At 52.9% G+C, this 26994-nt stretch overlaps 1 long non-coding RNA gene and 1 other non-coding gene across 7 annotated transcripts; one reads left to right on the top strand and one right to left on the bottom strand.

Moving 5' to 3' along the window:
• Positions 1-686: 686 nt before the first annotated feature.
• On the bottom strand, positions 687-21591 carry LOC132248712 (uncharacterized). 6 transcript variants are annotated; one of them, XR_009460055.1, is made up of 4 exons: positions 20349-21591; positions 17492-17600; positions 3946-4095; positions 687-916 (listed from the first exon to the last, which is right to left on the bottom strand). It is a non-coding gene; the product is annotated as an uncharacterized LOC132248712 (long non-coding RNA). The 6 variants fall into 6 exon arrangements; XR_009460059.1 differs by lacking the exon at positions 687-916 and having other exon boundaries at positions 3858-4095; positions 17504-17600; XR_009460053.1 differs by lacking the exon at positions 687-916 and having other exon boundaries at positions 3858-4095.
• Positions 12162-12255, top strand: TRNAT-UGU (transfer RNA threonine (anticodon UGU)). Its single transcript has 2 exons — positions 12162-12199; positions 12220-12255. It is a non-coding gene; the product is annotated as a tRNA-Thr (tRNA).
• Positions 21592-26994: the final 5403 nt, after the last annotated feature.

Here is a 26994-nt window from a genome sequence, read left to right on the forward strand (position 1 = left end):
AGACGAGAGCCCCGCTCCCTCGGCTGTCACAAGCAGCCTCCGGCCCCAGGGAAAAATCCCTCCGGCAACGCCCGCCCCCCCCCCGCCCCGTGGGGCCCACAGCACTGGCATCTGCCTTGCTCATGTTCCCGTCCCCTCACCGCCTCCCTGCCTCTCTCGCCTCCGCGCTGGCTGTTGGAGCACAGGAAGCAGAGACGAGACGCTCTCAGCAGGAAGGCGGAGAAACGTCCCAGCGTGATGACGACATCCTGACTTGAACCCTGCCCCGGCACTGCTCTCCTCAGGACCGCAGCGCGTGACTTCTGGCCAGCCCTGCTTCATCCAGGGAGACGGACAGACCGTCAGGAGCCCTCCGTGGGATAAGAGGCTGTCAGCATGCCCGCTGCAAGCACCGCGGCACTGCTAGCGCCGTAAGCCATGCCCAGCGCGGTCCGTCGGTGATAACGCCAGTCCGGAAACTGCCTCCTGGGAGCCTTGAAGACGTGTGGAGCTTGTCAGTTCAGGGGCTGCTGCTAACCAATGCAACAGCCGCAACAGCAATGCAATGGCACAACTAGCGATGGTTGTGGGGCTGGCAATACTAAATACCGTGTAAAGTCAACGGGAACGTTTTGTCACACGCTCCGAGAAGTCGCACGTTACGGCGTCCTAAGTAGCAGTGCTGACCCGCCCTGTGGTTTGCCGACAGAAAAACATGCAATCTCCCAAAAGTCTAGACCCACTTCACACGTATCGGGGGAGGGAAAAGCCATGAGAAGCTTATCATATAATAGAAAAAATCAGCTCTAAGGACATGTGCTGTAAGAGGTACTTTTCAAATGTAAATCGTGGAACTCACCAGGCTGCGTAGATGAAAACAGGATACTTTCCCCGCAGTCATCTTAACGGGTACGCTTATTTTACCGTCAGGATCAACCTAGGAGATGTTTCGAAGAAAGAGTAAGAAAAGGAAAACTCAACGAGAACTAAAATGAATATAGGTACAGCACATAAGGAGAGTAAACCACAGAAAGCCAACCAGTTACGGCCATCCGACTGGCGGCCTGTGGGCTGCGTGCAGCTCCCAAACTCCCAGTCCCGAGTCTGCTTGCCCCATCGCTTCGCTGCTGCTGCTGCCACCAAAATCCCCTTCCCTAGCCCAACATCTGCTTCCTGCGTGCCCACTTCCCCCCGCCATCCCTTCTGCACTAGGGCCAAGGCAGGGCGGCACAGTCCTGGTGCAAGGGAGTCTGTGGCTGGGGAGGTCCTGCAGACCCCTTTCAGCTCGTGCAGGAGGCGGCTCTGGTGGGCATGCAGCCCCTACAGCATGCGGATAGGGGGGCTGCAGCCCCAGCCACTCAGAAATTGGACGGCTCTGTTGTCAAACAAGACGTTTCAGGAAGCAGCGGTTCTAAACAGAGAGCAGTTACTGGAAAACAAAGGGTAGGGAAGGGAGGAAAAAGAAAGGGGTATGAAGCGAGCTCGCTTACAAAAGCTTACGCACCTCTGATTGACTTAGTCTACGAGGTGAAAGCCTACCCTGCCGTGTAGCACGAGTCTTTCGATGTAGAAACAAGGTAACAGGAGCATCTACAAAGCCCCAGCTGAAAAGGAGCTATAAGAGGGGGTGGCAATCTCCAGCCCACAGGCTTAATCTGGCCCACAAAGAGGTCTGATCTGGTACGTGGGACCCGTCTCACAGGGTTGAGCGGCACTGCCCCTCCGCTCCGCAGCAGCGCGCTCCGCGACCGACCCTGCTGCTCTACCGCAGCGGTTCTCAGTTCGCGGGTTGTGTCCCAAAAGGGGGTCACAAGTGCCTATGAAAGGGTCACGAACAAACGTTAAAACTGGATCAACAAACTTTAACAGTGGATTGTCTTTTAATGGAGGAAAACGTGGGCAAAGGCTGTTTTTCCCTTGCAGGCTGGCAGAGGTCCAGGGATGCTGGGGGACTATGTGTTAATATGAATCTGGAGAGGGTCTGGGTCAGAAGTACAATAAACCAGTTTAATCTAAATCAGTTCAGTCTAATACTACATCCATCCAGGCTTATCTTAAACCCGTTTAGGCAATCTTGAAAGTGGCTAATGTGCACCATCCTTCTGTTGTGTTCCAGATCTGAACCTGTTTCCAATCTCTTAGACCAGCTTGTGTGTAATTTCTGTCCCAAGCCTAACAGAGGAGTCAAGAATTTAACAGCTAACGACACTACTTGCTTGAAGAACATACCAAATGCATCCAGCAAATGTACTTGTGCAAAGCATTTGCACGTAACAATATACATTTATATTTCATGCCTTTGAATGGATACGTTCCTTAGGGAACACGTGCGCATTTGATTTTTCAGCAATGAAGTTCTTCAAAACTAAGATGGGAGCCAGGTTGTTCCCTCCAGTCTGTGCAAAGTGGAGGATGAATGCCCCGATCTCTCTGCCAGGGGCCACAGAAGGGTAAATCTAGTATTAAGTAACATGAGCATCAACCACTCTTCAGCCAACTGACTAGCAAGCAAGGAAGCTGCTCAGACGTAACCCACTTGTTTCTCCAAATCAGTTCAATTTGTCGCAGTTTACCTGCGGGGAACAGGCTAGAGAGTCATCCTTCCTCCATGCATGAACTGCCCAGGAGCTCATCCACTGGGAAAAGACAGGGAGACACTCACTACTCCTGCCATGCCTCAAGGGGAATTCCCTTTGGCTAAAAACAGACCCAGGACTCTTCCTCCCCCTCTTGGCTCCCTCAAGAGTCTTTCACTTGGGGATCCTACAGGTAAAGTACCCCACTCCCTACCATAAGTACCTGTGACCTGAGATAACAGGACTCCTGGGACAACTGTGACTAATCCATGCTAATTTTCATTCAAGCCTCATGTTTAAATGACTTCTCCCTCCCTCCCCTTTTGATAGGAGTTAAAGACCAGTGATAAAGCCCTTGTTTGCTTTCTGCCTTAGGTACTTACTAGTGCTCCTCTCTCACTGCACCTTTGCGGAGCCTGGAGCGTTAGCTAACAGAAGAGGTTCTGCAGACTAAACAAAGTGTAGGATTTTGCATGCAGCATGTGTGCACACGCACACACATGCACGCACACACGCACACGCAAGCTTGCAAGGTTTTCCAGCGTAGCTCCAGCAGAAGGACACTGTCAAAAAGTGGGATGCAAGGAAGGGGGAGGAAATGCAGAGAATTACACGGTCTGTGGATTCCACAAGCTCAAAATGCATGATATTACTTCACTATAATTGAGCCGGTATTGTTCCAAGGACTAACTTAGGGAAAACAGGTGCAAAGGAACGGGACCGATTCCTAAAGTGAACTGAAATTATTTCCTCCTCCGTAAGTTAACAAAACTAAAAGGAAAGAAGAAATCCCTTTCAACTGCAGTTTTGACTGTAGCATAACAAACCTCACAGGTGGCCGTGATGTTTTAGCCTAGAGAGAGTGAGGACTATTTTTACAAAGAATGATGTTATGTCTGAAATATAACTGCTTCATCATTGCTGCAGGTATAGATTTCTCCTTGTGATGCCCCTCTATAGCACTGCTATATGTCAAAATGGTGAAATATGCCCCCCAAATGTAATGAGAATATTTACATACTGTATTAGCAGGGGTGCAATACCTCAGCTTTGCATAATGTTTCAGAAAGTTTTAACCTCTACAAACTAAAAGAAACAGACATAAGGACAGTTCTTAAAAAGCCACTCCTGTGCCCCTGGCTCTGGCACAAACTCTTCTAGTTTCTATGCAATGCTCTGTGCAAGCACGTGGACTGTAACGTTTACAGCATTACATACTCTACCCAGGGTCGCAGATGTTTGTGTATGACACAGTACAGTCCTCAATCTGCATATCCCGCACAGACAGAACCAAGTAAACAGCCCATTTTTCAAAAGTACATAAAATATGGTATTGAGAGTTCTTTGCTTTAATGTCAAAAGCTACTTAAAGAGGAAAATTGCTCTTTACCAGACAAGCTTTCTTTTTGCAGAGATCACATCCACTACTCCTTCCTTGGAAGAAATCTGGGCAGGGTGGCACGCTGGAGACTAACTGGTTCAATGACGCAGCAGCTTTTGTCTTGGGATGCAACGAAGGCACTTACAGAAAGCAAGGGCTCTAAATAAAAGAGAATTTAAATATAAACGTTAGACTGAGGTACATTGAAAGGCTCAGTAGAGAGAAACAAGGTAAACAGGGGCAGCAAACAGGGCAAAGGAGACGAGGGAAGAGGAGCCAGGCACCTGACCCGAACCCCTGGAAGGAAAGTGAGCTGGGGCTGCGTGTACGTCTGGGCACGTGCTCTAAGGAGCTGGGAGTGCTGCAAGCTGGGGGACTGCTACCTCTGTCTGACAAAAGTCTTAACAAGGGCCAGGAGGGGAGAAAAGGAGACTCTGCGTGACCAGGGGCAGCAAACGGGGCAGTTTGCAAACAGTTCATAAGTCAGTTTGCAGGTTTCAATGTGACGGTGACGGGTGTGCACACTGCACAGTACAGTCTTTGTAACAAGACTAAGAGCGGTGTAACTGTAAAAGTGTGGTTTGGACTGTCAAGCAAACCACAGCAGTCACAAGGCAGGCTGTCAGAGCAGTGCCTCCCAAACTTTTCCTCAGCACGATCCATTTATGGCCCCATTCCTCAGCATGACCCCTCGCTCCCCACCCATAGCCCCCCACCCCTGCCACCCCAGCCTGCTGATGTTTCAAGCCCATTTGGGGTTGTGACCTACAGTTTGGGAACCACTGTGTCAAAGGTACAGTTATATAGACATGTATCTATTTATATATAGAAATAATATGTTTTTTTAAAGTTAGTTCACAGGTCAGTTTGCCCCCCGTTCTTTAAAGGGGAGCCTTTAATGTAAGACCTTTCTTTAATTGAGAGTACCTAATCTACATCTATTTAGTGTAAGTAGGTAAAACACAGCAATTAGACCAGTTCTTGTGCTCCTTGCTTAACTGGAGTCCAGAGTGAGAGGGAAGTTGGAGGCGGCGTTTGCTAGGTCATTTATCTGGAAACCTCTCTCACCTTCCTTCACCGTAAACTTGGAGAGAGGAAGTGGGTTAGCAGGGGAAAGGGAAGCTTTTGGGACCAAGGAGCAGCACAGAGGCCAGTTTACAAGGGAGTTTGCTAGGAAAGGTCTGGTTGGAAAGAGGGGCGAGCAGAGAGAGGGAGCGGATTAAGAAACCCAGTGACACGCCTGGAAGACATCAAAATCCCCGAGCCACTGCCACTGCCAGCTCTCTCTGGGCTCCTACCTGTGAGGTGTCCACCCAGGCAGGAGCGCTCACCATCTACCCCACGGGGTTTGCCACTGGCAGGTTCCTTTCAGTGACAGCGAGATGGGGGAGCCTGTGATGTGAGCCGCGCGTTCAGGTGGTGCCCCTCGGGAAGCAGGCGAGAGAGCTACAGGAGGAGATGGCGAGGCTCCAAAGCATCCTCCACCATGACAACTTCATCAATTTGATGCTTGAGGATACTTCTACTGTGGTGACAAGACTGCCAAGGGCGGCACTAGAGAAGGAAGAGGACTTGAACGCCAAGGAAGGCAGAAGCTGAAAGCTTGTGACCTCTTGCAGCAAGGAGAAATATTCACGCCCACCTGCAGCGGTTTGCCTGGAGAAGAGACGTGAAGCCCCAGCAGCAGAGGAGGAGCATGTTCCATCGGTGGCAGAGGCCAGGCCAAGCCTTTCCAAGAGAGGGAGGGTCGAGACCACTGCCACCAAGAGGAAGTGAAGGGTGGGGGTGGTTGGAGACTCCCTCCTCTAGGGGAAGAGGCGTCCGTCTGCCAGCCTGACCTGTTGTCTCAGGAGCTCTGCTGCTTCCCTGGAGCCTGGACCTGAGAGGTCACGGAGCAGTTACCCACACTCATCCAGGCTCTGGCTACCTCCATGCTGCTCATCCATGTCGGCACCCGTGATACTGCCAGGGGCGACCCTGAGCAGATCAAAAGTGACTACAGGGCTCTGGGTGCCAGGGTGAAGAGGAAGGGGACTCGGGTGGTGTTCTCCTCAATACTGCTGGTCAAAGGGAAGGGCCTGATCGGAAGCAGACGCATCTTGCAGATCAATGCATGGCGACACAGACAGTGACACCAGCAGGCTTTGGCTTCTTCAACCAAGGGAAGTTGTTCCAAGAAGGATTGCTAGGGAGACACAGGACGAAGAGAGGGAACGACTTATTTCCAGACGGGCTCACTAACCTAGTGAGGAAGGCTTTAAAATTTAAACTCTGTGCGCTGGAGGATGGAGACCAAAGCCCTGAGGTAAGTGGGGAAGCAGGTGACCTGGAGGAAGTGCAAGAACTTGAGGCAAAAGGAAAGCCTCTCATTCTTCCTGAGAAAGCAGAGCAATCAGCTAGGTCCTCAGGTGTCTGTACACACATGCATGAAGCTTGGGAAATAAGCAATAAGACTTGGAAGTCCTTGCAGTCACAGAACCATGACATGACTGGAATAACAGACTTGGTGGGACAGCGCGCATGGCTGGAGCACTGCAATGGGTGGATATAAACTGTTCAGGAAGGACAAGCAGCGGAGGAGAGACGGAGGAATTGCACATGCACAAGTATCTGTACAACGGCTCAAAGCTCCGGTCTGAAACTGGAGCTAGGTCTGTAGGAAGTCTCTGGGTTCGGGTCAGAGGGAAGAGCAACACGAGTGATGTCATGGTGGGTGTCTGCTACAGACCACCAGACCAGGAGGAAGTGGTGGATGAGGCTTTCTTCAAACAGTGAGCGGATTTACCAATCACGGGCCACGGTTCTCATGGGGGATTTCAATCCCCGACATCTGCTGGGAAGGCAATACAGCAGCGCACAGGCACACCAGGAAAGTGCTGGAGAGTGCTGGGGACAACCTCCTGGTGCAAGCGGTGCAGAGGCCAAGTAGGGGCCATGCTCTTCCTGACCTCCTGCTGACAAACTGAGAAGAATTGGTGGGGAATCAATCAGTGAATGGCACCGGGGGCAGCACCAACCACGAGATGACTGAGTTCAGGATCAGGAGGCAGACAGGCAGCAGGGTACGAGCCCCGCCCTTCAGAAAAGCAGACTTCCCTTCACTCAGGAAGTGCTGATGGGCGGGCTCCCCTGGGAGGCCAATCGGAAAGTAAAAGGAGTCCAGGAGAGCTGGCTGTATTTTAAAGAAACCTGACGGAGGGCACAGGAATAAACCGTCTCAATGCGCAGAAAGACTAGCAAGAATGGCAGATGACCAGGTCGGCTTAGCAGGGAACTCTCAGCACGCTAAAACACAAAAAGGCAGCGTGCAAGAAGTAGAAAGTTGGACCAACGACTAGGAAGGAGCATAACAGTACTGCTTGGCATGCAGGGACGAAATCAGGAGGGCCAAAGCACACCTGGAGTTGCACCTCATGAGGGGCTCGGACTAGACGACCTCCTGAGGTCCCTTCCAACCCTCATTTTCTCTCATTCGGTGAACTCTTCCACTTCAGTTTCATCCACCGGTTTTGTTCAAATGATCGAAAAGACTAGAGACAAATTGTTTCCTGTTACAAAAGCTGCACTGGCTTGTCCCCCTTTTTTTATCTGTTTACTTCTTCAAACAGTTGAAGATAGCACTCGTCTATGGATTATGGGTTTATAATCGCCACGACCACCATTCAGACCTGTTTTAAAAGTAAGGTATAGTTTACAACCCTCTGTTATAATAGGTGATTTTAATGAGACTGTATTTTTCTTAGGAGAGAGGCAAGAGTTTCTTAGGGTGATATTTTTTACTGGATCCACTGTGTAGTTAAGATCAAGTTAGAAAAGCTTTTAAATGCAAGACAAGCTCAGTCATTTCATTCTTTACAGCTCCTGAATGAATGCTACGTGGTACTAGTGATTTAATGGTCTTTAATATACGACTTTATTCTAGCACTTGATCTCCTGGCACCAAAATCTCCAAACAAGCCTGCCCTGGGGACGCGTGCAGGAGTGGGAGCCACCCCTTCCCTCCCTGCCACCCTCGGATGAGTTGCGGCTCCGTCTCACGTCCTGCCCCACTTCAGCTGGGCAGTGCCTGCCCCTGCCCCAGCCCCACTCCCTCTCTCACTGCGGGGGACCTCAATCTGCGCCCCCATGCCTCTTTCCTTCCCAACACCCCTTCACCCCCACAGACTTACCAGCCAAATGCTGTTCTCCAAGCTGCCAGGCTGCATATTGGAATTGGATCAGTATCATCCAATATGGATGGTCTACAATCAGCCATCGGTATCGGCCCAAAACATCTTTATCGGTGCATCTTACTGCTAGTACATCATCAAGAATACATGTACAGTTTTGAAAATATCAATCGTGACAGAGCACAATTTCAAAACTCTATAATTAACAAAGGTTGATAAAATAGTCTTGCACGTTAACACCAAAACCTTGGTGAAGCTATTCATTAAGAGCACAGCACAACAGGGATTTAGGAGGTTACACTCAAACCTAATGTACGCTTGGTATCACCAAAAGGACAACTTAATCCCATCCACTATTAAACTGGTCAACTGACATATCTGGAGGGGGAAAAAGTTAAAATACAAGATTATTTTTTGTTCTTATTTGAAAATGAGCAGTCTCTCAGCTAATACATTTTGATTTTTTTGAACTGTTACTTGAAAGCAAAAGTACTAATTAATAGCTGATTATGAAAAATCTTTATGAGGAAAATTTGGAGAAAGAGCAGCACAAGAACTACAACTTTGACAAATAGGATGTTAACATGCAAGCCAAGCATCTGTTTAATTCGCATTTTTACTTGAAAGGTTATAAGAAAAGTTCCTACACATCAAAGAGCTACTCAGCACAGCTCACAAAGACATTCTCAAGGACCCAGAGGGACGGCCCTCCATCTTCAGCTCCCTCTGTGCAAAAATGAAGTTTCTTTCCTACCTATGGGGACGTTTTACCATCTTGTAACATCTACACTTTTCCCAGAGCCTAACGAAGGGACTTTGATCCCGAAAGCCTGCAGAAAAGGGCAGTTTTCTTGCCATTTTCCAGTTGGTCTAATAAAAGGTATCATTTTGGAACCCAGAGTTCTAGTTTTTTGTATATAAGAAAAGTTAGCAACTTTGCAGTCATATATGAAAGCCTACAGGTACAATAAGAGAGCTTGTGATTTGCACCACTTAGCAGCACTGTGAGCGATCATATAAACTTGAGGTGCACTGATACCTTGGTCTGATATCGGATCGGTATCAGTACAAATAAAACTGGCTGTATCGGATATCGGCCCGATGGGGCTGATAATTTGGCTGATAAATGCCTGTGCTGTACAGTCACAGCACAGCACTCAGGAAGCAAGGAGCACATCTGGCAGCGTGGAGAGCTGCCTTCAGCTGGCAAGTCCAGTGTGGTGGAAGGGGAGGAAAGCGGCATGTGGGGGGCAGATCAAGGCTCCCGCTGGTGATGGAGGGGGTGGGGACAGGTGCTGTCCAGGCAGGGTGGAGAGGGGGAGCTCCAGCTTGTGGTGGGGGGAGGTGGCTCCCACTGCTACCTGCACTCTGGGAGGACACGGGCGGGGGGGGGGGGGGCGCGCCCCTTGGATCTGTGCACGGCAGGGTGGGCTGCAGCCGGGGCTGCGTGGAGCTCTTCTCGGTGGAGGCTGGGCTCGGAGAGGGCGTCGGTGGCATTGGGAGGATGCTGCATCCACCCCAAATTTCACCACCGCTGTGCTCCCAGTGCCACCGCTGCCAGCAGCCCAATGCAGCCCCGGGTTTTCCTGGTGCATGGGTGGAGGTGGGGCGTTGAGCCAGGGCTGCACCGAGTGGCTGGCGGTGGTGGCGCTGGAAGCAGAGCCCTGGCAAAATTTGGGCTGGATGCAGCATCCTCCCAGCGCTGCCGGCACCCACTCCAAGCCTAGCCCCTGCCGAGAAGAGCCCCACGCGGTCCTGGCTGCAGCCTGCCCCGTCCCACACAGATCCAGGGGGGCACATGTCCCCCCAGTGCCTTCCCGGGTTGCAAGCAGCGGTGACAGCTGGCCCCCTATCACGAGCTCTGGCTCCGTCCCCTGCACCCCGCCTGGGCAGCACCTCCCTCTGCCTCCTCCCTCACCATAGGCAGCGTTGATCTGCACCCCCGCCACGCCCCTTCCCCTTCCCCTTCTCCTTCTCCTTCCCCTTCCACCAGACCGGAGTTAACCAGCTGGAGGTAGCTGTATCGGAAACCAGATCGGTATCAGCAAATATGCCTCCTTAAAGATCAGCTAGCAATATCGGCCCCAAAAATCTCTATCGGTATGCCCCTAATATAAATGCATAACTTCTAAAAAATATTTTAAAGGTATTATTTCGTTATTGTCCCAAATTTCATTAAGCTTTTAATAAACATGAGTATCTTACTACTCAGAAAGAGCTTAACTAATTTCCTTTTTCTCTAAAAGCTGTAAAATGATCAGCAATTAATAAAAAAGCACAGGTTTCTGGGCAGTCTTCAAAAGCCAGAACAACACTGCATGTTGTGTTAGAGTTTGATTGAGTATGTCAGGAAAATGTCTTTATTAAATCCAGCTAAAATGTCTTTATTAAATCCAAAAGCCAATAGCAGATATATAGTGAGTTTAAGCCAGTAGTTTTCAACCTTTTTTTTAGTAAGTGTACCCCCGGCAGCCCCCTTTTTAAAAAGTGTACCCCCAGGGGGGTGGGAGCAGCCGGATGCGGAGGAGGTGGGGGTGGCGAACGGTCAGACGTGGCGGGGGGTGGCGAGGGCCAGACAGAGCAGGGGCACGGTGAGTGGCACAGCAGCGGCAGCGCAGCTTCTGTGGGCCCTGCTCTCCCTCCGCCCTGGCCCTGCTCCTGTGAGGCAGCAGGTGTGCTACATCTGCACCCGCCCCTGTACATTCCCTGGGACCTTTCAAATTACCTCCAGGGGTAGGCATACCCCAGGTTGACAACACCTGCTTTAAGCAAATGCTCTAAAACACTGACAAAGAACGTTTTGCGTTTGAAAGCTTGTCTAACTTAATTCCAACCATTCAGTTGGTCCAATAAAAGTGATCACACCCAAAAATCCTTGCCTCTTGCATACTTCCTAGATCATCACAGGTAGAACATAACTCTACACAAACGGGTGCTCAAACCACGGGGTGCTCAAACATCGCTCTAAACAAAGGCATGCCAGGGCCCCATCCATCTGTGCAGAGGGAGGCAGGGGGCACGCCAGCCCCAAGACAGCGCAGAAAGGGGGCTTTGTCAGCCTCAACCCGAGCCCAAGGGGCTTGACAAGGCCCCACTACAGCGGCAGGTTGGGGGCATGCCCGTCCCCACGGCAGTCCCATGGAAGGAAGAATGGCCAGGCCTGAAACCAGCCATGCAGGGGAAGAAGGCAAAGCTCCAGAAGAAGAAGTGCAAAGTCCTGAACTTAAGACAGAACAGTCTCATGCACCGCTACAGGCGTGGGACCAACTGGCTAAGCAGCAGCTCCACAGAAAAGGACCTGGGGGTTACAGCGGACAATAAGCTGAATAGGTGCCAACAGTGTGTGCTTGTTGCCAAGAAGGCTAACAGCATACTGGGCTGCATTAGTAGGAGTGTTGTCAGCACTGAGGGAAGTCATTATTCCCCACTTTTCTGCACTGGTGAGGTTACATGTGGAGTACTGTGCTCAGTTTTGTGCCCCCTACTACAGAAGGGATGTGAACAAGCTGGACATTAGGAAAAACTTTCTGACTAAGAGATTGGTGAAGTGCTGGGACGGCTTATCTAGAGGGTGGTGGACTCTTGGAGGATTTTAAGGCCCGGCTCGACAAGTCTCTGGCATGATCAAATTAAGGATGGTCCTGCTTTTAGCAAGGGGTTGGACTAGATGAGTTACTGGAACCCCTTTCAACCCTAGTTTTCTCTGATTTATTAGAAACATTTGGAAAAACAGCAGTATAAGAAACAAAATTGGCGATGTAACATCCATGGGCATCTACACGCAAACAGCAGCTACGTCCCCATTGCAACACACTCCCCTGGTATAGCGCGCCACTACGGTGAAGTAGCGGCTAAAAATAATCATGTGCCACACACACAGCACAGTAAAGTTGCCATAGTGACACATGTAGATGCGCCCTGTATGTTGTGTTAGAATTTGGTTGAGCGTGTCAGTAATTCAGTTCAAATGTCTTTATTAAATCCAAAAGCCAATAGCAGAGATACAATTACTTTCAACCAATGCTCTAAAAGAGTGACAAAGAGCCTTTCAGTTCAGCTCTGGTGGTGCAGTGGGTTAGCATGTGGTACTTGTAAAAACAACCCTATGGAAGTACTGCTAAGGTTGTGAGTTCAAGCCTCACCTAGAGCATTTGACTTTTACTTGGGATGCTGAAGCAAGCATGTGTGCGCCCTTGGCGCCTGTGCCGTGGTAAGGAACCAGCAGCAGCAGTAAGGTGACCTGGGCCAGCTGTAGGGACGTGGGAAGGGGTTTTCTCCCATCCCTATTTAGTTGAGGGGAGAGCAGGAGGAGTCTGAACTGCGCATCAGCATCATTGGTTTCAGACCGTGTTCAGGTGAGTGCACAGAAGGGAGTCTTAAGAGAAAGTTAAAGCATTGTGGGTGAGGACACACGGAGGTCAAGGGGAAAGGGACCTGGTGATGGGGGTCTGCTACAGGCCACCACATCAAGGAGCAGAGCTAGACTGGGAATGCTTGCGGCAGCTCTCAGAGGCCGTACAGTCTAGGGCCATGGTTGTCATGGGGGACCTAAACTACCCTGACATCTGCTGGGAAAAGCAGTCAGCCAAATCCAACCGCTCACCTAACGCAGGAAGTATACGGTCCCACTGGACTTGGTGTTGGCTATGGGGGATGACCTGGTAGGGGAACTACAGATTCGTGGTCACCTTGGGGACAGTGACCACCACTCACTCAATCAAATTTATCATACGGCGTCGAGTGGGTAAGATAATAATAGGATGGAGGTGCTTGACTTTAGGAAGGCTAACTTCAGTGTGCTCAGTTTAACCAGCGATGCACTGCAGGAGAGGAGTATTGGCGAGATGGGAGTCCAGGAAGGGAGGTCGTTCCTAAAGGAAGTGATCCTTCAGGCACAGAGGGAGATGATCCCAGTGCGAGGGAAAGGGGAGAAAGGGGCCAAAAAACTTCCTTGGCTAAACACAAACATCCAGAAGAGCCTAAGGGCAAAAAAAAAAAGAAGGCATATAGGTGGTGAAAGCAGGAGGAAGCTACCAAGGAGGAGTGTATCTACTTGGCCTGCACTTGCAGGGTGGCAGTTAGAGAAGCCAAAGCAACTACAGAGCTGAGGCTGGCAACACAAATTAAAGACAACAAGAAGTCTATTGTCAGGTATGTAGGGAGCAAAACGAAGGCGCAGGGCAGCACAGGACCCCTACTGAAGAAACACGAGCAATTAGTGACAGACAGGGGGGACAAGGCTGAGCTATTCAATGAGTTTTTTGCCTCAGTGTCCTTGAACAAGGGTCAAGATCAGTCTCCTAACAGGTTCTTAGATGGGATCAGAGGGATACCAGCCTACCAACTGTCGGCGCTGACGTGGTGCAGAGTCACTTGGATGGACTGGATGTGTTTAAGTTAGCAGGCCCAGATGCGCTGCATCCGCGAGTACTGAAGGCATTTGCCGGTGTCATTGCAGAGCCACTGGCACGGCTGTTTGAGCACTCGTGGCACTCGGGTCAGGTCCCAGAGGACTGGAAAAGGGCCAACGTGGTCCCCATTTTCAAGAAGGGGAGGAAAGAGGATACAAGTCATTATAGGCCAGTCAGCCTCACCTCCATCCTTGGAAAAGTCTTTGAAAAGATTATTAAGGATCATATTTGTGGGAGTCCAGCGGGAAAAATAATGCAGCAGGGCAACCAGCATTGATCCGTAGCAGGTGGATCATGCCTGACTAATCTGGTTTCATTTTATAACCAGGTCACAAAATGCTGATGCAGAAGTAGAGGTGGATGTTGTTTTTTTTTATTTTAGGAAGACCTTCGATTCCGTACCTCATCCCATTCTCTTAAATAAATTAAGAGGCTGTGACTTAGATGTTTACACGGTCTGGCAGGTGGCAAATTGGCTTGCGGGTCGCACCCAGAGAGTGGTAGCAGACGGGTCGGTATCGACCTGGAAGCATCTGGGTAGTGGGTTCCCACCGGGCTCAGTCCTTAGACCTGTACTCTTCAGTGTCTTCATCAGTGACTTGGATGTGGGCGTGAAGTGTCCTCTGTGCAAGTCTGCAGATGATACCAAATTGTGGGGTGAAGTAAGCACTCTGGAGGGTAGGGAATGACTGCAGGCAGACCTGGACAGGTTGGAAAAGTGGGCTGAACACAACAGGATGCAGTACAACAAGGACAAATGCAGAGTACTGCACCTATGACGTAAAGATATCCAGCGCACCTACTGGCTAGGAAATGACCCTCTCAGCAGCGCAGAAGCGGAAAGGGATCTCGGAGTCCTAGTGGACTCCAAGATGAGCATGAGTCGTCAGTGTGACGAATCATCAGCAAAGCTAACTGCACTTAATCGTGCATCAGCAGATGCATGACAACTAGAACCAAGGAGGTGACACTTCCCCTCTATGCGGCACTGGTCAGACTCCAGATGGAGTACTGCGTCCAGTTTTGGGCACCATACTTTAAGAAGGATGTGGACAGCTTCAAGAGGGTCCAGAGGAGAGCCACTTGTACGGTTAAGGGTTTACAGGCTAAGCCCTATGAGGAGAGACTAAGGGATCTGGACCTCTTCAGCCTCCACAAGAGAAGGCTGAGAGGTGATCTTGTGGCCAACTACAAATTCATTAGGGGGGGCGCAGCAAGGAACCGGAGATGCTCTGTTCACCAGGATGCCTCTTGGGGTAACAAGGAACAATGGTCACAAACTGACAGAGAGCAGATTTAGGCTAGACATCACAAAAACTTTCTTCACGGGAAGGGTGGCCACAATTTGGAATGGGCTTCCAGGGGAGGTGGTGCTCTCCCCTACCTTGGGAGTCTTTAGGAGAAGGCTGGATAGGCATCTGGCTGGGGTATTCTGACCCCAGCACTCTTTCCTGCCTAGGCAGCGGGTCGGACTCAATGGTTTGTTGAGGTCCCTTCCAACCCTAGCATCTATGAATCTATTAATTTATGAATCTTGTGTTTGAAAGCTTATCTAACTTATAGATTCATAGAAGTTAGGGTCAGAAGGGACCTCAATAGATCATCGAGTCCGACCCCCTGCATAGGCAGGAAAGAGTGCTGGGTTTAGATGACCCCAGCCAGATGCCTATCTAACCTCCTCTTGAAAACCCCCAGGGTAGGGGAGAGCACCACCTCCCTTGGGAGCCCGTTCCAGACCTTGGCCACTCGAACTGGGAAGAAGTTCTTCCTAATGTCCAGTCTAAATCTGCTCTCTACTACCTTGTGGCCATTATTTCTTGTAACCCCCCGAGGCGCCTTGGTGAATAAAACCTCACCAATTCCCTTCTGTGCCCCCGTGATGAACTTATAGGCAGACGCAAGGTCGCCTCTCAACCTTCTCTTGCAGAGGCTGAAGAGGTCCAGGTTCTCTAGTCTCGCCTCGTAGGGCTTGGTCTGCAAGCCCTTAACCATACGAGTGGCCCTTCTCTGGACCCTCTCCAGGTTATCCACATCCCTCTTGAAGTGTGGCGCCCAAAATTGCACACAGTACTCCAAGTGCGGTCTGACCAGCGCCCGATAGAGGGGAAGTATCACCTCCTTGGATTTGTTCGTCATGCATCTGCTGATGCACGATAAAGTGCCATTAGCTTTTCTGATGGCTCCGTCACACTGCCGGCTCATGTTTATCTTGGAGTCCACTAGGACTCCGAGATCCCTTTCTGCTTCCGTGCCACCCAGCAGGTCATTCCCTAGGCAGTAGGTGTGCTGGACATATTTCCTCCCTAGGTGCAGCCCTTTGCATTTCTCCTTGTTGAATTGCATTCTGTTGTTTTCTGCCCATTTGTCCAACCTGTCCAGGTGTGCTTGTAGCTGTTCCCTGCCCTCCGGCGTGTCCACTTCTCCCCACAGCTTTGTGTCATCTGCAAACTTGGACAGAGTACACTTCACTCCCTCGTCCAAGTCGCTGATGAAGACATTGAGGAGTAATTTAATTCCAACCATACAGTTGGTCCAATAAAAGTCACCACACCCAAAAAATCCTTGCCTTTTGCATACTTCCTGGATCATCACAGCTAAAACACCACTCTTAACAAAGAGTGCTCAACCTTCTTGTCTGGTGAGATGGATGGGCAGTGCCCAATCCATATGCAAGCAGTACGCAGTCAGTGGTTCCAATCTGGGGCCCAAGGAGTTCATAACAGGGCCCCATCCAGCTGTCCAGAGTGGGGTAGGGCACAGCCCAGTCCTGATCCAGCATGAAAAGGGATTTTTGGCCAGCCCCAATCGAAGCCCATGGAGGGAGGAAAGGTAGGGGCATGACAAGAAACCAATCCAAAGGCAATGGGGGGGGAGGGGGGTATCTCACCAGAAGAAAGAGTTTAGACAGGTGAGAAACCCTCAAATTTCCCAACTGTGGGGAGCCCAATGGGGCAGATATCATAGCTCCACAGGCTGCAATTGGCCCAAGGACCAGAGGCTGAGCACCCGTGCTCTAACACTATCATCAAAACGCTATAACAATATTTATTATGCTTGCCAGCATTGAATCCGAACACTTACAGCTGGGCTGGCAGGAAGATCCTAGCTATCCCACGCTGCCTGACTCCCAGGGAAGCTCACTAGCAAAGAATCCACCTCTCCCACCTCTTCCCCTCCACCCCCAATCTCTCCCACTGTCATCTTCTTCAGAGCTAGCCCTTAATTCCACACACATCTAGCTTGTCATTCCCCAGACACACAACCTTCATTCCAGCCTGCCTGCAAGTCACTGCTTGGGTGACTGGAGGCAGCAGGCACACGTGTGTCTCTGCACACACATCCCCATGGCCTGCATGCACCCAGGCAGGGTCCTGGGAGTAGCACCAATAGCTGGATGCAGGTAAGTGTATGATCAGTGGGGGTTGGAGGTCCGGGACTTGGGGACTGTGTGTGCGTGGGCAGTGGGGATGGGTACCTGCCAGATATGGGGGAAGATAGCCGGGCGTCAAGGCTGCATCAGGGCAGGGGGGACGGGAGGGGTAGGCGCCTGCCCCTTCAGCAAGAGAAGGAGGCATCGGGGGGAGCTGCATAGGTGGGCTGGTGCTCATACTTGTATGGGCAGAGCAACTGGGAGACGCTGCTGGGGGGACGCGCTGGAGGGACCATGACCAGGCTGCCTAGTGAGGCATGGCAGCCCCAGACCAGGGCGGGGGGGGCCGCCACAGGCCTCCCCTCCTCCCTCCAGCCTGTGCTGGGGCTGGACTCTCTCCGCTGAAATCCGCACGAACTGCGGGACTTCGGCCCGAATGGCACAGGGGCAGCTGGGGGCTCCCTTTAGGAGGGCTGGGGGCAGGCAGGTGGGGACTGGCCACTGATCTTCATAAATAGGTCCTGGTACAAAAAAAGTTGAGAACCACTGTCCTAGACCTCCCATCCCTTTAACGGGTATTTATTTCCTTGCCATTGTACACCCACCTTTTCTCTTACATTAGCATATCACTTCATCCTGCCAACTGAAGCATTTGGATTGTCTGTCTGGCTGCCTCTCTCAAGTCATACTTTCCTGAAACTGTCCTGCTTGAACCTGAGATGATAAAATAACACACTACCTATTACTTTACAGTTCTTAATTCCTAGATGTTTCATTTTTTTTAAAGTTACAGTAATCAAATAGTCAAATAAGTTAAGAGCTATGATGCTATGCGATTGCCAGGTCAAGGTTAAGTGCAGTTTTAGTAAAAAGAAAACCCTTCTTTCTCTAAATCAGATTTGCTTAGTATATAAGGGAACAGGTGGAAGAAATGGGGTGGTTTTTTTCATCCCACACCTACACACTGCTCCTGAATTTAAAAGCCAAACTGACCTCTTGCCTATTTCTACATCATGACAGGTGGTAAAAGAAGATATTCTTACAGAATCGTTTTTCAGATTTTGTTCTGTTCAATCACTTCCCCAAAGGCCCCCCTCCCTGTGTTTTTCCTTTTTGGTCCAAATCCTCCAACCAAGAGAGAAAGAGAACGGTCCCAAGGCTTAAAATTGTAATTTATCAGCATGAAGCTCATGTGTGTTTGCACAACAACCAGTGCAATCAGTGGGCTAATGTGGCCTACACACAGTACCAAAATAAAACTAACCTGGAAAAACTCCAGTATCCCATGCTGTATCTATTAAGTCTCATTTCCTTTGTTTGGTTTACTCTAGCTAAGCAAATGAAGTCATAATACTAGACTGATTAGCGGCTTTAAAGGTAAGACCTGCCTTAGCTTTGCTGTATATTTGTAAAACTAGTTTCACACCCCACTTCTGCAAATGATTATGCAAACATTTAGCCTCATGCGCTAATAGTCTTACTGAGTTTAACAGCTCATTTGTCGAAAACTATGCACACACAGACTTGGCCTTCGAATACAAATGGAGCTTTTTCAGACTATATCTTTTCAGGATAAGAGCTAACAAACAGGCCATAGTGACAAATGCAGTTGCGTCGACATAAACGGGAATTTTCATTTCATTTACACACACCCTAAGTCTTTATTTGCATTTGTACAGCATCTGCTACAACAGAACTTTAGTCAGGATTGTCACCTCTCCTCATGGAAGGACGTACAAATAATTAACACAGTAATCAACTATCATGGTTATCTAGTATACAGAATATGTAACAGGGCACTGGGATGTGCCTGACCCTTTAGGAGAGCAAGCAGCCTGAGAGGCTGCTTTTAGGGGGCAGGGGGGAGCTAATGAGGGACTCACCTGGCTGGAAGAGGGCTCAGGCTGGAGCTACATGAGCCCCGAGTCTGCACCAGTCTGTTCATTTCCCCCCAGCTACTGCACAGTGCAGAACTCCTGGCGCCGGGTCCCTGAAGGGAACTGGATTTTGGCTGAACAACTCTACAGGTCTGGAAACAGAGGCAAGTTTCTTGGACTGAGGAAGACTGGGTTTACAGGCAAGTGGTCTTTATGTTACACCTCTAAAGACTGAGGTGTCTGCCAGACGGCGGTGATGTTTCTTATTGATTTATGTTTAGCCTTGAACCCTGGGGGTGCAGACTCAAGGCTTGCTTAGAGAGCCAGTATCCCAGGAGCCCTCACACTGAGGGTGGGACCCAGGGAGGGGTCCCAGAACTGAAAAAAGGCTGAGACCCAGATCACGAGGTCCAAGAGGCCCAGAGCCACCTGTGTCCAGGGCTGGGCGGTGGAGGGGTCTGGGAGCTCAAGGGGGCAGAGTGCATAAGAAGGAAAATCAAAGGGAGAACATCTCTGAGGCTTAGGGCGTGGTGTAGGGGAGGAAAAGGAACCACACCGTTTGCCCTTAAGGCTAGGTCCCTGTAGGGCACCTGTAGTCAGGCCGAGAGGAACCTACCAAGGTTGGATGTCTGGATAGTGGCCAATGGGGCCTCAGACCCAGGGGAAACTTACTGGATTCGGGCTCACTCTAAGGCCTGCTAGCAGCCTCCTTGAATCAACCTGTAATATTAACAGCAAGGCACGGCTGGTGAACAATGAAGAGAGAGTGACATTAGAGCTGGAGCCAGGCAGGAGCAGCAAGGCCGCTAGGGGTGTCATGGCAGCCCCTGTGGCTGTGAGCCTGTCACAGAGTACTTCTAGTTTTTCCTTTGAAAGGAAAATATAAAGTAGTGATAAAATTATGATCGCATAATCTGTGATTCCATGACTCGTTTCTTTAAAATTGGTTTAATGGACCACCGATAGTACAGTGCAGCCCCAACACAGCAGGCCAGACTGCCAGTGGCCAATACATTCACGGGCTGGATCCAGGTGTTCCTGCTCTGGCACGTGGGTGGGCACCATCTGGCCAGGTGGGGGACAAACTGGCTTCAACACAGCCCTGATGGGGAAAGGAGCTTGACCCATCCTTGTCAAGAGGGAAAGAAGGCTAGCCAGGTGACCCCGTAGGGAGGGAAAGAGTGCGTGGCCTGGCCCAACCCGGCCCTGCAGGAAAGGAAGGGGACACGGTCCAACCCTGATCCCGAAGTGGGGGAACGTGGCCCAGGCCCACGGGGGAAAGAGGCATAGCTTGGCTCAGACCAGCCATGCAGGTACTGGGGCTTGGGGATTTGGCAGGGGAAGTGGTGGGGAGGCTGTGTTCATGGCCACCACTCGCTTGCTGCCAATTCCCCAGACCCATGGGGAGCCCCACAAGCCAGATGTGATGGCTCCATGGGGCTGCATTTGGCCCAGGGGATGGAAATTGAGCAACCCTTGTCTCGTAGATGCATAATACGTCAATTTGTATTTGCTTACAGAGATAATTAATAAAACATAAATATCAATGAAATGTTAGTTAAAATCTCAAAAGATTAAAAAATACCTGTCAGCATTTTCATTTTTACACTCTGCCTTGTATGGATAGCCATTTTAATAATATAACATTAGGTATCGTTTTCAAAAGATCCTGCCTGTTGGAAAATATGCATAAGTGGAGCAGCTGTAAATGCTTCACAACAAGTCGTAGCGCTGAAAGAAGAAGAAAAAAAAGTTATTTTCTCAATTAGTGAATTATGACTATGCAAAGGGTGTGGGAAATGACATTTCAACCCTCACCTAGCCAGATATTGTGCCTATTTAAATAAAATTGGTTTTAAAAAGTTATCAACACAAGCTACACCAAGAAAACCACCTGTGAATTGGTGTGCGCTACTTAAATTGACCAGATTGAGTAAACCAGAGTTAAACTGGGTCAACTTCTTGTGTAAGCAAAGCCAGAGGCATAACCAGGAGCGTCAGTGCCCGGGGGAGACAGCGCCGAGCGCTGGAGCGGGAGGTGAGGAGCGTCGAGCGCTGGAGACTCCCTGAAAACCGGCAGTTTGTTCAGTAACCAACTAACTGCAACTTGAGGCCTTTAGGCCTACGCTGAATGAAACAAGGAGACAATTTCAGTCCTACTTAATGTCTTCACTGGAGCGTGTCTGAAATCAGTCCCCATTAACAGGCATGAAAAATATACCCAGTTGCTACTGAAGATGCTGTCGAGAAAGCGATCATCGTGGCTTCCTGTACCTAGTACGGGGGTTTCTCAGCCTCTTTCGGCTCCAGGCGCCCGTCTGCAACTGGCCTGAGTTTTGTGGCACCTGCTTTTCAAAAATTAATTTCACTGTTTTTCATTATGAAAAATAGTAGACTGACGCCCACCCCTACCTCTTGCCACAGCAGATACGAACAGCTTCTGATGCTACGGCTTCCTGCCGGAAACCTCGTGAATCGCATGCAGGTGTTCACATGCCTCACAGAGCTGACTGACTCCCAGCCCTACTCACGCACTCGGTGTGTGAGCCCATGCAGCCATGTACATGCATGCACGTGTGTGTGTGTGTGTACATGCATGCACACGCATCTGCATGTGTAGGTGTATACACACAGTGCACGTGTAGCACATAGGGTACAGCGTGCCTGCAGGTGCATACTGCGTGTGTGTGCATGCAGGTGTGCGCAAACAGGCAGACATGTATGTGCACTGCCACACACACTCTTTCCATGTATGTATACTGACATGCACACCTATGTGTATACGTGTACAAGTGTATATGTGGAGATCCACGCCCCCGCCCCCGTACACACACCCGTGGGCAACCCCTCGCAGCCGAGGACGACCCGCTCTCACGAGGCCAGTCCCGGTCCCGGACTCCAGCGCTGCCCCCCCCCCCCCCCCCCCCCCCGTGCAGAGACCCGGCCTCCCTCGTGTCGGGGCGGCGGGGTGTGGAAGCGGGCCTGACGCGGCCTCCACACGCTGCCGCCGCCGCCCCCCGCCGCTCCTGCCGCGTTTCCGGGGCGACGGACGCAGTCCCGGCCCTACCGGCAGCGGCGCGGGGCGGGGCCTGAGCGCGGGCACGTGACTGCCGCCTCCCGCCGCTCTGGCCCGTCCCCGCCGCCCAGCCGGCGCTGCGCTGCGCACGCGCGAACCCCCTTGCTCCTCCCCCCGCCCCCCTCCCATGTAGTGACGCGCAAGCTCCCCATTGGCCGCGGCGCAGGTGGGCGGGCTGAGGGCGGGCGGGGCGGAGAGGCTGTTGAACCCCCGTCGTGTGCTGTGGGCGATGGACGCGCGGGGGGCGGGTCAGCGCGGAGGGGCGGGGCCAGGGGTAGTGGGCGGTCGGAGCAGGGCTGCGAGAGGGTGTGCATCCCGCGGGGTAGGAGCGGGCAGGGCACGGGGGTGTGTGTCATTGCAGCCTGGCCCCTAGAGAGCCCGATGTGTCCTGTGTGTCACACTGCAGCAGGGCTCGAGCAGCTTTCCCTCGTGGCCTGGCCCGGCCCGGCCCGGCCCGGCCCGGCACCACCGCATCCACACAGGGGAGAAGCCACATCACTGCTCTGAGCGTGGGAAGAGCTTCACCTACTCCTGCAGCCTGTGCCGAGCACCGGTGCATGTCACAGGGAGAAGTGACATGGGTGCTCTGAGTATTGGAAAGGCGTCACCCGCCTCTCCCACCCAGCCTGGAACCGGCACATCCACACCCAGAAGCATCCCTAGTTGTGCCGGCAGTGCAGGAAGGGCTTGGAGATGTGTGCCTGCTCAGCACCCAGCAGGGCTGCGTTCAGACAAGCACCCTCATGCTGGTGGGCTGCAGAAGGAGGTCCCCCAGGCTTTGTCCCTTGTAGGGCACAGCGGGAGTCCCGAGCCCAGAGGCTGGCCCCCAAGGTGTCATTGTGGGGGAAGGGGGTGAAGAGGAAACGCCTCAGGCAGAGGTCAGCCCGATGGAGGGGAAGGAGCGGAGGAGGAGGTGATCATTGCATCAGCCTCGGAGCCTGTGCATTCCCCATCAGTCTCTAACAGTACTCCCAGGGGAAGAAGTGCGTTCACGCTAGGCTGCCCTCCCCCACACAGCTGACTTCAAGTGACACCCGGGCACTTTTCTTCGCTGCCTCCCAGCTTTCTCCTTCCTCCTGGTCCAGGGGTCTGGTGTATGAGCCCTGAGTTGCAGGGAGGAGTGCATTCCCTACCCTCCTCCCTGACCTCGCCTTTCCTCACCACCACATCACCCCTCTCCCAGACCTGCCCATGCCCAGTGGGGTCTGCAAGGAGCTGCTTCTGCCACCCCCGGAGCCTTTTTGGCCTGTTTTGCTTCTCCGCCTGTGCAGAGCTGTGCCCCACGGGGTGCGTGCTGCTCCCCTGCCCTCCTCCCCTTCGCTGGATTCTCTCTCATGCATTCCCTGCTACTACAGCCCAGAACTGGACGTGCCCCCGCTGCGGTTGATCTCTGTGTCCTCTCCCGAGCTGTGCAGTGGGAACAGACCTGGGCCCACAACCTTTCCAGGGCAGATCTCTGTGTGACTTCCCAGCCCCTTCCCTTCCTAAATGATCCACCACAATCCAGAGGTTGTTGCTAACCCTGGGAGCAGGACGGGGCTGTCATGGGGTAGGGGGATGGGTGTCCAGGTCGTCTATGAAGACATTGAAGAGTCCGGGTCCGAGAACAGCACCTTGGGGGACGCTGACCTGAGCAGACCCGGTCTCGTTAGTCCCTGCTCGTAGGGAAGGCCCTCCGTACCGTTGTCTCTGGACCTGCTCCAGTTCCCCTAGATCCTGCTGGACGTGCGGGGACCAGACCTGGGCACAGGATTCGAGGTGTGGGTGCACCATGGGTTCATAAAGGGGCATCGTGATGCTTTCGATCTTGTTCACAATTCCCTTCCTCATCAGCACTCACATTTTCCATTGCTTTCTTCACGGTGGCTGGGCATGGAGCTGATGCTCTTATTGAACTCTCCACAATCACTCCCAGGTCTCTTTCCTGTGTGGTAACAGTTCACATGGAGCCTGTTGTGGTGTCAGTCCCATTTATACAATTCACATTCAAATGCGTTCCTGGCCCATTCCACTCAGATCAGGATCCCGTGGCCAATAAAGTAGGAAAACTGAGTCGTGGGCGACCAGTGCAAAACCCCACACTTGGGAGGGAATAATTGCACTCACCAATCCCGCCTGAGGAACGCATAGCCAGGCTGTAGCCCTGCAGAGATGAGGTGGGGGGAACCAGGGGCCGTGGGCTGGATCCGAGCCAGCCGTGTGCTTTGGTGGTAAAAGAAATCAGCATCCTCCTGAGCAGCATGAGGAGGAGCGCCCCTTGCAAACCAAAGGCAGGGATCCCCCAGCACTGGGGAGACTCCCCTGGAGTCCTGTGTCCGGTTCGGGACCCCGCACTTCCAGAAGGAGGTGGGCAGGTGGACAGAGGCTGGAAGAGCTCAGGGGATTGAGTCTGGAGAAGAGAAGACTGAGCGGGGTTTGACCCCAGTCTTGGGGCAACGACAGAGAAGATGGAGACAGGCATTTCTCTGTGGCTGTCAGGGACAGGACTAGGAGCAATGGGCTCCAGCTGCAGCAGGGGAAACTGAGGCTGAAGAGGAGGAGGAGTGGGCTGGTAGTGCCCTGCTGGAGCTGCGTGGCAGAAGATGAACTCAGGAGATGCCAGGTAGAAATCATGCCCCACTTCAGGGGAAGACTGGCCCTGCTCCCCCTCTCTGCCCCAGCTCACCACCTCCAGCAGTCTGGGAAGGGTGTGCACACACGCCCACCCCATGATGCAGGACAGTGTGCACCCCACCCCCTATGCAGGAGGGTGGGCATATACACACATGCACACCCTGTGCAGAAAGGATGCATGTGTGCATGCATATACCCCCCGTGCAGGAAGGCACACATGTGCATACCCCTGTGCAGGAGGATGGGCAACCCCCCCACATGCAGGACGGCAAGCACACACACATGCACACCCCGTGCAGGAGGTTGGACAGGTGCACACCCACCCCCTCCCCCACAGACTGCCCCTGAGTGGGTGCAACTGGACAGTGGGGCCGAGGGAGGGGAAGGGCAGCTGAGGGAGAGGCCAGGGGTTGGGCACCAGACCGTCACCTCCGCCTGCTCCTGCTGCCCCCAGTGCAAGCCCCACTGCGCCGGCACCACCCCCTGCTCCTGGGGAAACTGAGGCTGGAGAGGAGGAGCAGGGCTCTGTGCTCATGTGGAGGGGTGTGCAAGGGGCATGGGAGTCCAGGCCTGGGGGAGAGAAGGTGTGTGATCTGAGTGTGCAAGAGGCGGGGTAGTCCAGGCCTGGAGAAGAGAAGGTGTGTGCCCTGCATGTGCAAGGGCCGAGGGAGTCCGGACCCAGGGGAGAGGTGTGTGGTTGGGTGAGGGGAAGCTGGGCCTGGCTGCCCCTTGCCCTCTTGGTCTGTGCACAGCTGGCCTGGGGCACCCCCAGCCCCACGCCGGGCAGCCCCTGCCTCGTGCCCACCCCCACGGCCGGGGGGCCTCTCCCCCGCTGCCCTGGGGAGGCAGCGCCCAGCAGCCGGGCAAGGGCCTCCTGGGTCTGGCACCATGTGGCAGCTCCCCAGCACGGTCCTGGGCTCAGTCCTGCCCCTGCAAGCGGGGACGCCCAGCCCTGCAGCCGGCCCCAGCCCAGCCCAGTGCCCCTTGGCACGAGCAGCTTTGGGCCCTGGTGCTGCTGCCCGGTGCCACGGCCCCCCCGACACGTGGGTGCTGCCCGGACACAGCGCCTGTCCTTGGCCCGGGATGTGGCTCCGGTCCAGGCTACATCCAAGGCCATGTGGAAACAGGAGCGGCTCCTGGGGCTGGATCCGTGGGGCAGGAGCAGGGGCCGTGCCCTGGCCTGCGGGGCTGGACCCCCTTGTTAGCACTTGCTAGGGCTCTGAGCTCCCAGCTGCCCCCACCCCAGGCTCCACCTGCGTGAGGCCGGGCTCAAGCAGGGCCCCGAGTGTGGGGGAAAGCACGTGTGTGACTTGGTGGGAGCAGACGTGGGGAAGCAGGCCCCTGCTCCCTGTGCGCGCTGCTCTGCTGCAGCTGAGGCCGGGCGCCTGGGGACCGTCCTTTCTGTGCTGGGGGGCGCTGAGGCTCAGGCAGGGCCGTCCCGGGACTGGCTCTGAGGCTTACCACCTTCCCCTTCCTCCCCCCGTGGTTTCAAGTCATCACTGCTAAAATCCTGCACAGCTTCTGGTTGATTTTTACCAAGCCAGGCTTGCAAACCCCTCCCAGCCTGGGAAAAGGAAAGGAAAGGAAAGGAAAGGAAAGGAAAAGAGAAACACTTGGCTGCCAGGGATAAACCGAGGAACTCCTCACCTGAAGGATCTCTCACAAGGAGGATCTGGAGGGACACTGCACTTCAATACGGATCCAGGAAGAGGCGATTGCCATTTACACCAGCCCAACCTAGCTACAAAGGACAAGCCAGAGTACGGCGCAGGTTCATCCTAGAAAACCGATCCACTTTTTATCTGCAGATCCAGAGTCTTTCCCTGCACCTTTCTTCTGGGAGGAACCTGACAGGCTTCAGTGTCCAAAAGGAGGGGGAGAAAACCCCGGGTTAGAGAAACCCACTTGCGGAAGAGAAGGGCAGGGACGTTTGGACATCCACGGAAAGGGGCTGGATGGAAGGAGGTGCTGTCCTGCAAACCACTCGGGAACTACGAGCCGTCAGGTGAACAGGAATAAGTAGGTGGCGAAGTACAGGCGTCGTTCCCCCGATGCGCATCCAGGAAAGCCGGCAGGGACCTGCTCTCCAGCCCAGCCCAGCCCAGGGGAGCACTGGATGCAGCGACCCCTCAGTGCAGCTGGGTTTTATGGTGCGGTCGTGTGCTGGCTGTAAAGTCCAGGCAGGCAGGGCTACGAGAGGGGGCCTTAGCACCTGACCCCCCAGTCTCCTACCTTCACGTGGCTGAGGAGGGGCTGGAGGAGCCCCCCTCCGAGCACAGGACGCTGCCGGGCTCTTCCCCGGACCCCCGGGGGCTCCGGCCCTTCCCCCCACTGCGCAGCCCAGCCTGCCCCAGGGCCAGGCGGGATCCTGTGCGCGCGCGCGCGCGCGTGTGTGTGTGCATACATGTGTTTGTGCATGCATGTCTGTCTGCATTCGTATGTATGCATGTCTGCGTACACACGTGTACATGTCTGCATGCATGCATGTGTGCGCGTCCATGTGTTTGTGTGCAGGCACATATCTGTGTGTGTGCAGGTGTGT

The sequence above is a fragment of the Alligator mississippiensis genome, chromosome 1 (assembly GCF_030867095.1).
Source record: "Alligator mississippiensis isolate rAllMis1 chromosome 1, rAllMis1, whole genome shotgun sequence".
In the NCBI taxonomy this organism is placed as follows: domain Eukaryota; kingdom Metazoa; phylum Chordata; order Crocodylia; family Alligatoridae; genus Alligator; species Alligator mississippiensis.